Source organism: Bubalus bubalis, chromosome 3 (genome assembly GCF_019923935.1).
Source record: "Bubalus bubalis isolate 160015118507 breed Murrah chromosome 3, NDDB_SH_1, whole genome shotgun sequence".
NCBI classification, from domain to species: Eukaryota; Metazoa; Chordata; class Mammalia; order Artiodactyla; family Bovidae; genus Bubalus; species Bubalus bubalis.
In genome coordinates this window covers 74,062,023-74,075,411 of record NC_059159.1, presented here as the reverse complement: position 1 = coordinate 74,075,411, position 13,389 = coordinate 74,062,023, and positions in this window count along the sequence as shown.

Sequence of the window (13,389 nt, the reverse complement as noted above, 5' to 3'; positions counted from 1 at the left end):
TAAAAAAAAAACCTTATTGGTCACTTTTTGATGGTGTTAGGGAAAGTGAAAGTGAAGTCGCTTAGTCGTGTAGGACTCTTTGTGACCCCAGTCCATGGGGTGTTAGGGAACCAACTCATTATTTTGAAAACTAATAAGCAGAGGAAAAATCAAGCATTTTTCTGGCCTCTTTATATAAATCATAAAGTAACAAAATAGTTGATAAGGAGAAATTTATTCAAAAAATCATAAAAACCTAATAAGAATAGATGGCATAGTTAGAATATTACTATTTCGCAAACATTAGTTTGTTAATGAATCAATGCCCAGATCAAGAGGTTGACATCCTTTACATAGAGCAACTGCGCCCCCTGGTGGAAGACTACCTCACTGTCTGTGAACAAGCCTTGCTGAACAAAAAACTGAACCTGAATCTGATCAAGTTTCTAGATCTAACCACTCATTTACAGGAAACATAGGAATAACATCAGAATGTTATTAATACATTATGAAAAATCTAACTTGTAGAAACTTCAGACAAGCATCTCAGATTCTTTAAAAGAATATATGGAGGCGAGAGAGAGAACCTATAGATTAAGAGAAACAACAATAAGAAAACAAACAACCCAATTTAAAAACTGGCCAAAGATCTTAACAGACACCTCACCAAAGAAGATATACAGATGGAAAGTAAGTATTCGAAAAGATGCTCCACATCATATGTCATCAGGGAAATGCAAGTTTAAACAATGCCACTACACACCCATTAGAAGTGCCAAAATTTGGAACACTGACAACACGAAATGCTGTGGGAGAGGGTTGTGGAGTAACAGGAACTCTCATCCAATGCTGGCAGAAATGCAAAAGGGTATCACCACTCTGGAAGGCTGGAGGTTTCTTACAAAATGAAAGTTTCTCTTACCTTAAAATCCTACAATTTTGTTCTTTGGTATTTACCAAAGGAGTCAGAAACTTACATCCACACAAAAACCTGCCCACAAATGTTTACAGTACCTTTATTTATACTTGCCCAAACTTGGAAGCAACCAAGATGTCCTTCAGTAGGTGAATGTTTAAATAAACTGTGGTACATCCAGACAGGGTTTCCCTAGTGGCTCAGATGGTAAACAATCTGCCTGCAATGTGGGAGACCTGGGATTCAGTTCCTGAGTTGGGAATATCTCCAGGGAGATACTCCTGGAGAAGGAAATGACAACTAACTTCAGTATTATTGCCTGGAGAATTCCATGAACTGAGGGATCTGGTAGGCTACAACCCATGGGGTCACAAAGAAAGAGTCAAACACAACCGAGAGAATTAAGTGTGCAATAGCATTATATCAAAAAAAAAAAAAAAAGGAAATACATTAGCTTTAAAATACTTTATTGGGCTTTCCTGGTAGCTCAGCTGCTAAAGAATCCACCTATAATGCAGGAGACCCCGGTCCGATTCCTAGGTTAGGAAGATCCCCTGGAGAAGGGACAGGCTACCCACTCCAGTATTCTCGGGCTTCCCTGGTGACTCAGACGGTAAAGAATCCACCTGTAATGCAGGAGATCTGGATTGGGAAGATCCTCTGGAGGAGGGCATGGCAACCCGCTCTAGTATTCTTGCCTGGAGAATCCCCATGGACAGAGGAGCCTGCCGGGCTACAGTCCATGGGATCGCCAAGAGTCGGACACGACAGAGCAACTAAGCACAGTACAGCACATCCAGAAAATGGCATATTATTCAGTGCCAAAAAGAACTGAGCTATCAAGCCGATGAAAATACATGGAGGAATCTTACTGGCATAGCTAAGTGAAAGAAGCCAAACTGAGAAAGTTACATGCTGTATGATTCCAACTACATGATGGTCTCTAAAAGACAAAACTATGGAGACAATAAAAGATGAGTGGTTGCTGGAGGGGGTTGGGGGAGATGAACAGGAAGAGCACAGAGGATTTTAGGGGAGTAAAAATATTCTGTATGATACTATTATAATGATGGATGTGTTATCATACATTTGTCCAAACCCACTGAACTCACACCACCAAGAGTAAACACCGTGGACTTTGTGTGATGTGATGTATCCATGTAGGTTCCATGTAGGTTCGTCATTGGTTTAAAATAAAAGCACTATTCTGGTGAGAGATGTTGATAATGGGGGAGGCTACACATGTGTGAGAACAGGCCATATACCTCCGTACTTTTCTCTCAATTTTATTGTAAACCTAAACCTTGTCTAAATATTTTTTTAAAAGATAATGAGGGAAATTTGGACACTTTCTCAATCTTTTATGATAATAAGAAATTACTTTTAATTCTATATGTTATGATTTTGTGGTTGTATTTTTAAAGCAGCATTCTTATCTTTTAAATTTAACTTCTGAAATACTTATGAATGAAAGGACAGTAGCCTGCCAGGCCCCTCTGTCCATGGGATTCTCCAAGCAAGAATACTGGAGCAGATTGCCATGCTCTCCTCCAGGGGACCTTCCAGACCCAGGGACCAAACCCATGTCTCTTATGTCCTGCATTGGCAGGCAGATTCTTTACCACTAGCGCCCCTGGAAAATCTGCAATTTACTTCTAAATAATGAAAAATTAGTAATGAGTTGGTAATGCTTGAAGCTGACTAATAGGTAAATGGGGGTTAATTATACTCCTCTCATATACTATTTTGTATATGAAATATTTTAAAAGATTTATGCCTTGAAGTAATAAGCAAATTGTGTCTTTAAGCTCTTCTTAACCCTCATTCTGTCTTATAACAGCTTAGGTGAGAGCTCTCATCTCTCTTATGATGAGATACAATCATTTGGTAGTCATATTTGTGTAAGTCCCTGAGTGTTTAATTACCCCCAGAGGGGTTGTGTAAGGTATTGATAGCCTAAATAAGTGTTTTCTTTGTGAGTAAAGACAGGGCTTCCCTGGTGATTCAGTGGTAAGGAATCCACCTGCCAAGCAGGAGCTGCAGGAGATTCGGGTTCGATCCCTGGTTCGGGACGATCCCCTGGAAAATAAAATGGCAACCCACTCCAGTATTCTTACCTGGGAAATCCCTTGGACAGAGGACCCTGGCAGGTTACAGTCCATGGGGTCACAAAAGATTTGGACACAACTTAGCAACTAAACAACCAACCAAGAATTAAAGACATCTAGGAGAAGGCGATGGCACCCCACTCCAGTACTCTTGCCTGGAAAATCCCATGGGTGGAGGAGCCTGGTAGGCTGCAGTCCATGGGGTCGCGAAGAGTCGCACACGACTGTGTGACTTCACTTTCACTTTTCACTTTCATGCATTGGAGAAGGAAATGGCAACCCACGCCAGTGTTCTTGCCTTGAGAATCCCAGGGACGGGGGAGCCTTGGTGGGCTGCCATCTATGGGGTCGCACAGAGTCGGACACGACTGAAGCGACTTAGCAGCAGCAGCAGCAGTCGTTTCTTGAATAGAGCGTCCTTATTTTGACTTGCTCTGGAAATTTACCACACTTTTCCTCACTTCCCACCACCACCACATTGAAAAAGGGTGGGGGGGAGAAATCAATATTGTTTTGGAAAATATGATCTTATTCCACTGGTTAATGCCTGACACATTTCCACCCCTTTCCATTTAACTATAGCTGTGAAATCCATCGAGATTAGTTAAATAAAAACAAAGCACAATTGGGGAGCCTGTCCCTCTCAACACACCTGGGAAAGGTAACACAAATTTAGATGGTTGGCAGCACTTGGATAACTACCTGATATTCCCACAAGAGGGCACGCTAAGCTTCTGAAAAATCATAAAATCTAACAAATGGAGTTTTATATAAGGTCTCATTAACAAGCCCATAAGGCTGTGAAAGAGCTAAGGAACAGTGCGCAGGGAAAATAAGGGGTCAGGAGATAAAGTGAGAAGTTGTCTTCTGTTAATAAACTTACCTCTTCAACTTTGAATCCATCTAATAAGGGTCTGCGGGCATCCCAGGTGGTGCTAGTGGTAAAGAACCCGTCTGCCAATGAAGGAGACATAAGAGATGTGGGTTCGATCCCTGGGTTGGGAATATCCCTTGGAGGAGGGCATGGCAACCTGCTCCAGTATTCTTGCCTGGAGAATCCCGTGGCGGGCTACAGTTCATGGGGTTGCCAAGAGCCAGACACAACTGAAGCAACTTAGCACACAATTATAAGGGTCTGTATTTCCAGCTATGGTTTTAAAACCCAGTTCAGTTTGGCTGCTGCAAGTGCACTAGCTGGGACAGACATGAAATGGAGGCTGTGGATTTTAGAGGGTGTGGGACAGAGGCTGAAATGCGTGCAGCAAACCACCTCCCCACCGACACCCCTGCGCCTGTCTGAGTCTGCCAGCAGGAACTGAGATGAGAGTTCCCCATCAACGTTCCCTTTCCTTCCTTCATTTTGATATTTGGCAAAACTAATACAATTATGTAAAATTTAAAAATAAAATTTAAAAATAAAAAAAATAAAATCTCTGACCCAGTCCTATAAAAAAAAATTTTTTTAAACCTTTGTGTTATCTTCATTTTAAGTACTGCTTAAGACTACTGTTGAAAAAAATATTTATTTTCCCTGTAAATTCCTTTATATCCTAGTAAGATTCATTCATCTTGTGCTTCCACTTTAAAGAACACTGTATCATCCTACTATACCAGACATCATTATTTCTAAAAGGGGAAAGGGGAAAACGATGCTTGCTTATGTTGATCAGAAAAATCTGTGAAGGTGCTTAAGAGGGCGCAGTTCAGTTCAGTAGCTTAGTCGTGTCCAACTCTTTGTAACACCATGGACTTCAACACACCAGGCTTCCCTGTCCATCACCAACTCCTGGAGCCTACTCAAACTCATGTCCATCGAGGTGGTGATGCCATCCAACCATCTCATCCTCTGTCATCCCCTTCTTCTCCCACCTTCAATCTTTCCCAGCATCAGTGTCTTTTCCAATGAGTCAGTTCTTTGCGTCAGGTGGCCAAAGTATTGGAGTTTCAGCTTCAGCGTCAGTCCTCCCAATGAATATTCAGGACTGATTTCCTTTAGGATGAACTGGTTGGATCTCCTTGCACTTCAAGGGACTCTCAAGAGTCTTCTCCAACACCACAGTTCAAAAGCATCAATTCTTCAGCACTCAGCTTTCTTTACATTTGCCTACAAATTTCTAACTAGTGTTTCAGAGGTGTACAGAAACTAATACAGTGAGCAACTTCATGGGGAAGTTCATTACTAACAGAGGGAGAAGGGTGTGCCAGAAACAGCATTGAGCTGAACCATCTATGGAGCCTAGTTGGCATGACTACAGGTGTCTTAATTTCCTTCTGAGATGAGTAGAGCAGACTAAGTTGTATGACATATTAGGCATTTAGTAGTCCTGGACAACAATATCCAGTAGTAGTAGACAATAGTGTCCATTGATCAAGTTTTTACATCTGTTTGGATGCCTGCACTTTCAGTGGCAAGTGATGCCAATCAGAAATCAGCCTAGAAAGAGTGACTGATAAAAACCATTATCTCTGTAACACAGAAGGTATCCTCCAATTCTCTGCAAGAGTTTCTAAATTTTATGTTTTCATTTCAATGATAATTTTAAAAATATAATGTGAGCATACTCTCCATCGCCTCAGTGACTACCTTATAACCGTATACCCAAATGTGCACGTGTGTTTACAATTGTATGGGAGCCACGTGAAGGCCATGTGATGCTACAGACACTCTTTGTAAACAAGGCTTCACAGTCAGGAGGGGTAGCAAAGTGGCAAATGGAGCCACCTAACAGCATATGGCACCTCGCAGTAAAGATCCTATCTTTGTATATTTTGACTAACAACAGTTTACTCAGTAGATGAGGTAATAGACAGAAGAAAAGGTTTTCATTATGCCTTCTTGTTGTTAGAATATTATGTTATTATTGCAATTTGGTGGATGCTATTGAGCAGATCAGCCCAACAAAACATCAAATTGGTTAAAATTAGTATCATTGTTTAAAAGGAAAAATAAAAAGCAATGCTCGATGCAATACTCCAGCATGTTCAAAATCAAGGCAATATGCAATGAAGGAGAAAACTCCAAATACATATCTCCATTATTAAACCCAGTATCACTGTTTTTTTTTTAATTACAACATATTCATTATTTGAATTTTATTAATTTTTTGTTATTGTTTAATTTGTAAGTTAATTTATGTTTTATAGTTGAAGCATGATATAGACAGGTTTTATGTAATTCTTGTCTGTGAATATTTAAGGAAAGTTGTCATGAAAATTATTTTATTCTAGGAATATGAAATAATTTGCTCTCCCTTCTTTAAAAGGGATTATTACATTACTCACATTTAAAAAACACTATTGTAATATCATATAGCTTTATTTCTTAAAAATAATAACTATGTATTATAGGCATGTTGCTGCTAAGTCGCTTCAGTCGTGTCTGACTCTGTGTGACCCCAGAGACGGCAGCCCACCAGGCTCCCCGGTCCCTGGGATTCTCCAGGCAAGAACACTGGAGTGGGTTGCCATTTCCTTCTCCAATGCATGAAAGTGAAAAGTGAAAGGGAAGTCGCTCAGTCGTGTCCGACTCTTAGCGACCCCATGGACTACAGCCTTCCAGACTCCTCCGTCCATGGGATTTTCCAGGCAAGAGTACTGGAGTGGGGTGCCATTGCCTTCTCCAATTATAGGCATATATGAATTATAAATAAAAATAACTATATGCTATTAATATATATAAACTATAAAGTTAATAATGACCAACAGGGAATAAAGTAAGGAGAAAAACACAGTAAGCTTGTAGTCATAAGAGCAGTTGTGTGCTTTTGGGGGACTAGAGTGAAAACTAATTTCTTTTTCCTTTGGCTGTACCTCGTACCTGTATCTTAGTTCCCCAACCCGGGATGGAAGCCAGGCCCCCTGCAATGAAAACACGGAGTCTTACCCACTGGATAGCCAGGGAAGGGGAGTCTTACCCACTGGACAGCCAGGGAAGCCCCTGTCTTTACTTTTTACTTAACTAGATCTGATATGGGTCTTTAGGTCCCATTAGTAATAAAAAAGGAAAATACTGTTTAAATTTTTAATTAACATAAAAATTCTTCATCATTATGGAAATATTGCTCTATTCTGTTTGAGTTTTTGAAATAACATTTTATATTTTGGTTGTGCATGAGTTTATCTTTGATCTCTCACACCTGCTCTGGTGTATTCATGGGTTTCTGTAATGAGATGAGTGGTGGGAATACTCAGATGGCTTCTTTGTTCTCTTTTCTGTGCTTGTGCATTTCATGAGCATGAAGATGAAGTGGTCATAATCCCAAAGAGTTATTGCTATTCTCCACACTTTCTCATTCACGGAGCATGGCCCATCAAGCATTTGTTTACTAAACTTTTGCTTTTCCATCTCCGTGTGGATAGCTCTCCTTCCCTTTGAAGTCTCAAACCTTTTCTGTATTCAGGTAAACATGGTATTTGGAGAAGGCAATGGCACCCCACTCCAGTACTCTTGCCTGGAAAATCCCATGGATAGAGGAGCCTGGTAGGCTGCAGTCCATGGGGTCGCTAAGAGTCGGATACGACTGAGCGACTTCACTTTCACTTTTCACTTTCATGCATTGGAGAAGGAAATGGCAACCCACTCCAGTGTTCTTGCCTGGAGAATCCCAGGGATGGGGGAGCCTGGTGGGCTTCCGTCTATGGGGTCACACAGAGTCAGACACGACTGAAGCGACTTAGCAGCAGCAGCAAACATGGTATTTAAGGTGGGCTTCCCTAGTGGTTCAGATGGTAAAGAATCTGCCACTAAAGAATCTGCCTGCAATGCAAGAGGCCCAGGTTCAATCCCTGGGTCAGTATTTAAGGTGAGGTCTTCACTTACATTGGGAGTTATTCAATTTTCCTGGGTCTCTGGCATGCATGCATGTGTGCTAAGTCGCTTCAGTCACGTCCAGCTCTGTGTGACACTATGGACTGTAGCCTGCAAGCCCCCTCTCTGTCCATGGGATTCTCCAGGCAAGAATACTAGAGTGGGTTGCCATGCCCTCCTCCAGGGGATCATCTCGACCCAAGGATTGAACCTGCATCTCTTATGTCTCCTCCATTGGCAGGAGGGTTCTTTACCACTAACACCACCTGGGAAACCCCTCTCCATGTACACATGTTATTAAATTTTGTTTGATTTTCTCCTGTTAATCTACCTCATGTCAATTTAATTCTTAGACCAGCCAGAAGAACCTAGAAGAACAGAGAACAATTTCTTCCTTCCCAAAATATGCCAGATACTGAAATGTGCTGAGAATAAATTTGTGAATAAGACTCAAGGAGCCTTGCAATCTAATACAGGAAGACAGTTGTGTAGACAAATAAGTGTATGTAATGGCTGCATGTGTGAGTGAAGTCTCCAACCTTGGGGAAACAAACCTTCGTACTTTTCATTCATCCATCCATCTGTGCATTTATCATATATTCATCTTGAGCACCCAAGAAATGGCAGAGCTTGCTCTCAGAGTCAGGAATACAGAGTGAAATGAGACACAGATCCTGCCTTCAAGGAATCCACAGTTAGTACAGGAGCCAGGTAAGTAATAAAAATGTGCAATAAGCAAGAGATAGAATTGATATGGGTTTCCCAGGTGGCTCAGTGGTAAAGAACCTGCCTACAATGCAAGAAATATAAGGGACACAGATTGGATCCCTGGGTTAGGAATATCCCCTGGAGGAAGAAATGGCAACCCACTCCAGTATGGACAGAGGAGCCTCGTGGGCTACAGCCTATGGGGTCACAGAGTCAGACATAACTGGGCATGCATGCAGCTAAATAAATAAAAATAAATATTTAAAAAAATGAAGTACTTTACATGCATTTAATCCTCCTCAGAGGTGATTTATATCTGGTACTGTGGCTGCACAAGGGAAGGAGTGGTCAGCTTCCTGGACAAGGCTTCAGGCAGGCTTTGCAAGGCAGAAGGTGATAGAACAGGATCTAGAAGGCTGACATGGCATCATCAGGCAGTCGGGGAGAGAGGGTACTCAAGGAAGAAACACAGTCTAGGACTTCTCATTATCTCTGAGTGTTTAGATTTAGGAGCAGACCCTCTCTCGGTCTGAAATGCTCATGAGTATGCCTTGGGGAAAACATGAATGATGGCAGACACTAGAACAAATGACTGGGCAAGGACAGTATTTGATTGGCCTGGGACCTCGGGCTTATCCAATCTGGCTTCAAATACAAAACTCAGTGATGGTTTTCAAGGCTCTTAGTCACCTGCCTTCATCTTCTCTTTGCTGCTTAATTTCACCCTCTTCCTCTACCTCAGTCCCATAAGACCCATTGCCTTTCTGTTTATTCCTCCGTGTTTATTCCTCTCTCTTTTCTGCCACCAGGCATGCTTCCCTCCTTCTCTGCCAGCCCACAGTTCAGTTCAGTCCCAGCTCCTCTGCAAAACTTTGACCTCTGGGACTCAGTGCTTTCTATTTCTTTTGCTCACTTAAAAGACTTTTTATGTGTTAAAACCTGTGCCAAGTATTGCTTCCATCAGTGGCTCAGGTGAAGGATTTTGGGGATAACCCACTCTACCTAGCCTGAATATACCTGGAACGCCGATTACTATATGGAGGCAGGCATGGAACCACATCTTGCAGGACATCTTGAAAAGAGTTAATTGAAAAGTTTAATTAGCCTGATATGATGCATAATCCCATAAGAGTCTGGGGGCTAAAGCTGACAAATCTTGCTCCCACATTTCCCATATTGTAAACACTTCACACTGCAGTCACCATGTCTCAAGCTGTGGGAAGCATCTTGAGCCCACCTTCATCATTTCCACCCACAGCCTGCCTTCCTGACCTCGTCAGCTCTAACCCTACCTGGAATCACTCTGTGGTTCTACGTCCAGCTGATCTGCTAAGTGTTTTCAGAACTCAATGACCACATGCTTACTCTGAAACCTGGAGAAAAGAGAACGCTCCTCAATGTATCTGAAGGAAATTTGGACCTTATTGTCCTTCCCTCAGTTCATATTCTTTTTTTCCCCTCCATTGTTTTTTTCTCCTCCATTGTTTTTTTCTCTCCAGTATTTATCAGGGTAAATAATCATCAAGTCTCATTGGCTTAAAATGATGAAAGCATATCCCATGCCCTTGTCTCTGTCGTTATAGGTTGTGGGGATCAGGGGGCAGGGGCACGCTCCATTGAAAAGGCAGAGGTTGAAAGACTCAACATGATAAAAGCACTCACGTTCTGTGTGGGCAATGACACCCGCCAGATGATGGTGGTGAGGGTGGGGCAGGGGAGACTAAAGGAAAATGGAGGGTGGTGCAAAGTATTTTAAGAGTCAGGCCAGGAAGGGAGGGGTAGGGGTATATGTCTCATGTATCCACATTTAATTTGCCAGAACTATATCAAAGGACTCCTCCTGAAGGAAAGCTGCAAAATGTAATTTAGCTAAGTTTCCAGGAAGAGGATAAAATACATTTGGTGAACAAGCCCTCCAATCTCATTTGGAGGGGAGGTCTGTTCTCTTCAAACAGTCCAAGGAAACACTCTTTGACACCTTCTGCAATTTCAACACTGTGTTTGATGGTTCATCTCCAGTTCCACTTGTAGCAAATATTTCTTAATTCTATATCATACCCTGTCTTGTTTAATTCTCAGATTGCCCAACATATACATTTCTTCATTCTTCAGTGAGATTTCATGGTGGAAGGTGTGGTGGTGTGAGAGAAGGCAGGCTAGAAGGGACTATTTTTCACAGGAAGGGAAAAAAGTAAACAAATTAGAACTGTCAGAAACTTAATTGAATGTGTTTCCACAGATTATAAGAAATTAATTAGAACAGGGATTTGAGTGGACAGATATTTATTTCTGTCAGATTATTTATATAAAGAACAGTTAATTGGGGTTTAAAGGGACTAAAAGGATTTTTAAAATTTTAAGATAGAAATTTTTATTTTTATTTTAAAAACGTGAATGTAAGGTTTTAGAGGATGCATTCATGGTTTCATAGCTCCAGTAGATGGCCCTGTTTCAAAATATTACAAAACTGGAGATGAACAGCTTTCTAATGCATTGCAACTCTCATGTCTTTTCAAGCATTTAGGGCACTTCATTATCGATTGAGGCTGACTTTCCTAAAATACTATTGGTGTAGCAAATCGCATCTTGTAGTATGACATAGAAACTGTTCTGGTAAAAGAGTTTAGCCCAGAGTTTTCTTAACAGGGCATATTTTGTTCTGAACAGACCATTTAAAACAAACAACCTGAGGACACTGAAATGACAACCTGTTCCCAAAGTGCAAAATCGGCAACGATGCTGGAGAGTCCAGAAAGCGGCCTGCTTTGCAAGTTTCCCCTGCTCCAAGTGGATTTTAAAACCAACACAGATTTTACTCCTCCTTTTTTCCCAGCTCTATTTTGAGACACAGATTTCAAAATCCCTAAGGTTATTCTGCAAGGTTATGTGGATTCTGACAACCCCAAATAAGTCAAAGCCAACCAATGAAACTAAAAATGGGATGGTTATAGTAAAAAGCTGCAAGGCCAGTGTTTAGCAACCAGAAGCTGGTAGTTGCCGTTATTAGGCATCTCTGGAACTGCTGACAAGACACAACTAGTGTCTCCCTTTTCTATCTGAGCATCTATTAAATCCAGCATCATTTGTATTAGGAGCCACCTCTCAATGTAAGAAGCGAGTGCATCTGATTAAAAATAAAAAAAGTCAGGGAAATGGATAGTGGCTTTTGACTTTCTCCTTCCTTCCCCTCCCCAACCTTCGGTCTTGCTCAAAGGACACCATTGATGGGGTCTCCTACCACTTCAGCTCTCATAATCCCTCTAGCGAATCTGGTAATAGCAACATTAGTGTGTTCCCAGAAACAAAGGAAGTGAAGATCAGAGCCTTCTTACTCCACTCCCACCGTTCTTCAGGGTGCTTCTTATACTTTAATGGAGCCATCACTCTATGTTCAACATTTCTAAACCATTCTAATATATATTCACAGTTGTAGACAAGAAATCAGAGCAGTAAACTCAGGCTAGAATAATTTCCCACCGGCAATGCGGTCATCCAAGTTATCTTAAACATTATCATTTGAAATCATTTCTGATCCTGGTTCTTCCAAATTTATGGTGCCCATATATATCCTTAACCATTAAATTCTAGACCACAAAATTGCACATTTGTGTATACAGAGAGTTGAAGGATTAAGTTTGGCCAAACTAATGTGTATGTAACCCTACCTGTGGCCATGATGAAGTAACAGGGACTGGATTTACTTTTCTGCCTTAAAAAATTAGAAAATCAGATAATATGTATCAAGTAACAGTTTCAGACATTGGATGCTAGGCAACATATGAGTGTAAGCCCCAAGAGAAAGGTAATAAATGAGGCAAGCCCTACAATTGTCCCATTTCCCATTTTTCTGTCTGGAAGTTTCTAGGTTGTAGTATATGCGTGTGTGCTAAGTTGCTTCAGTCGTGTCCAACTCTGTGTGACCCTTAGGACCTGACCCTTGCCTGCAAGACTCCTCTGTCCATGCAATTCTCCAAGCAAGAATACTGGAGCAGGTTGCTGTGCCCTCCTCCAGGGGATCTTCCCGACTCAAGGATGGAACCTGTGTCTCTTATGTCTTCTGCATTGGCAGGTGGGTTCTTTACCACTAGCACCACCTGGGAAGCCCCAGGTTGTAGTATAGGAAGTGATAACCAGAAAGCAGCAGTCTCACTGAGCTGAGGACACTGAGGTTAAAGTCCAAGGAGGCCGAGGTAGCTAGTCTCCTCTCCAAGAGGAGGCGACTAACCGAGAGAGAGCTCTGGAGTAATGGAATAATGATCTATGCATGTGTGAGGGAAAACCATCTGAGTCCAGATAAAGAAGTCCAAGGAAGTCATATGCCGAGCACTGCCTACAGCTTACACAGGGTTGGGAATGGTTCATGTTCCTACCAGCAATGGTGAAAACATCTCAAAACACAAAAGACATCAGATAGTGACCTGAGGAGGGTATTGCCTTCTTGGTAGTGGGCTACTCTGGATCCCGGCTAACAAGGCTCTTTTTTAAAAAATGTATTTATTTTAATTGAAGGGTGATTGTTTTACGGTATGGTCAGCCTGACAAAGCTTTAAAGCAAGCCTTGAAACAATCAGGAAGAAAGCCAACATTATGTAAGGCATACAACAAAATGTATCATCTAAGAAATTAAACAACATGATATCCAGGATTCAGTTAAAAAAAAAATTACCGAGTATATGAAGGAGAAGAAAAAATAAGATCCATAACCAAGGGGGAAAATTACCTGAGCCTCAAATGACAGAGATAGTGGAATTAGCAGACAAGGATGTTTTTAAAAGCTGTTATAAAAATGCTTCGTATATTAAAGAAGGTAGAAGAAATGTAAGAATGAACAGGGGAAAACTGAATGATATATAAAAAAAGAGAACCATGGA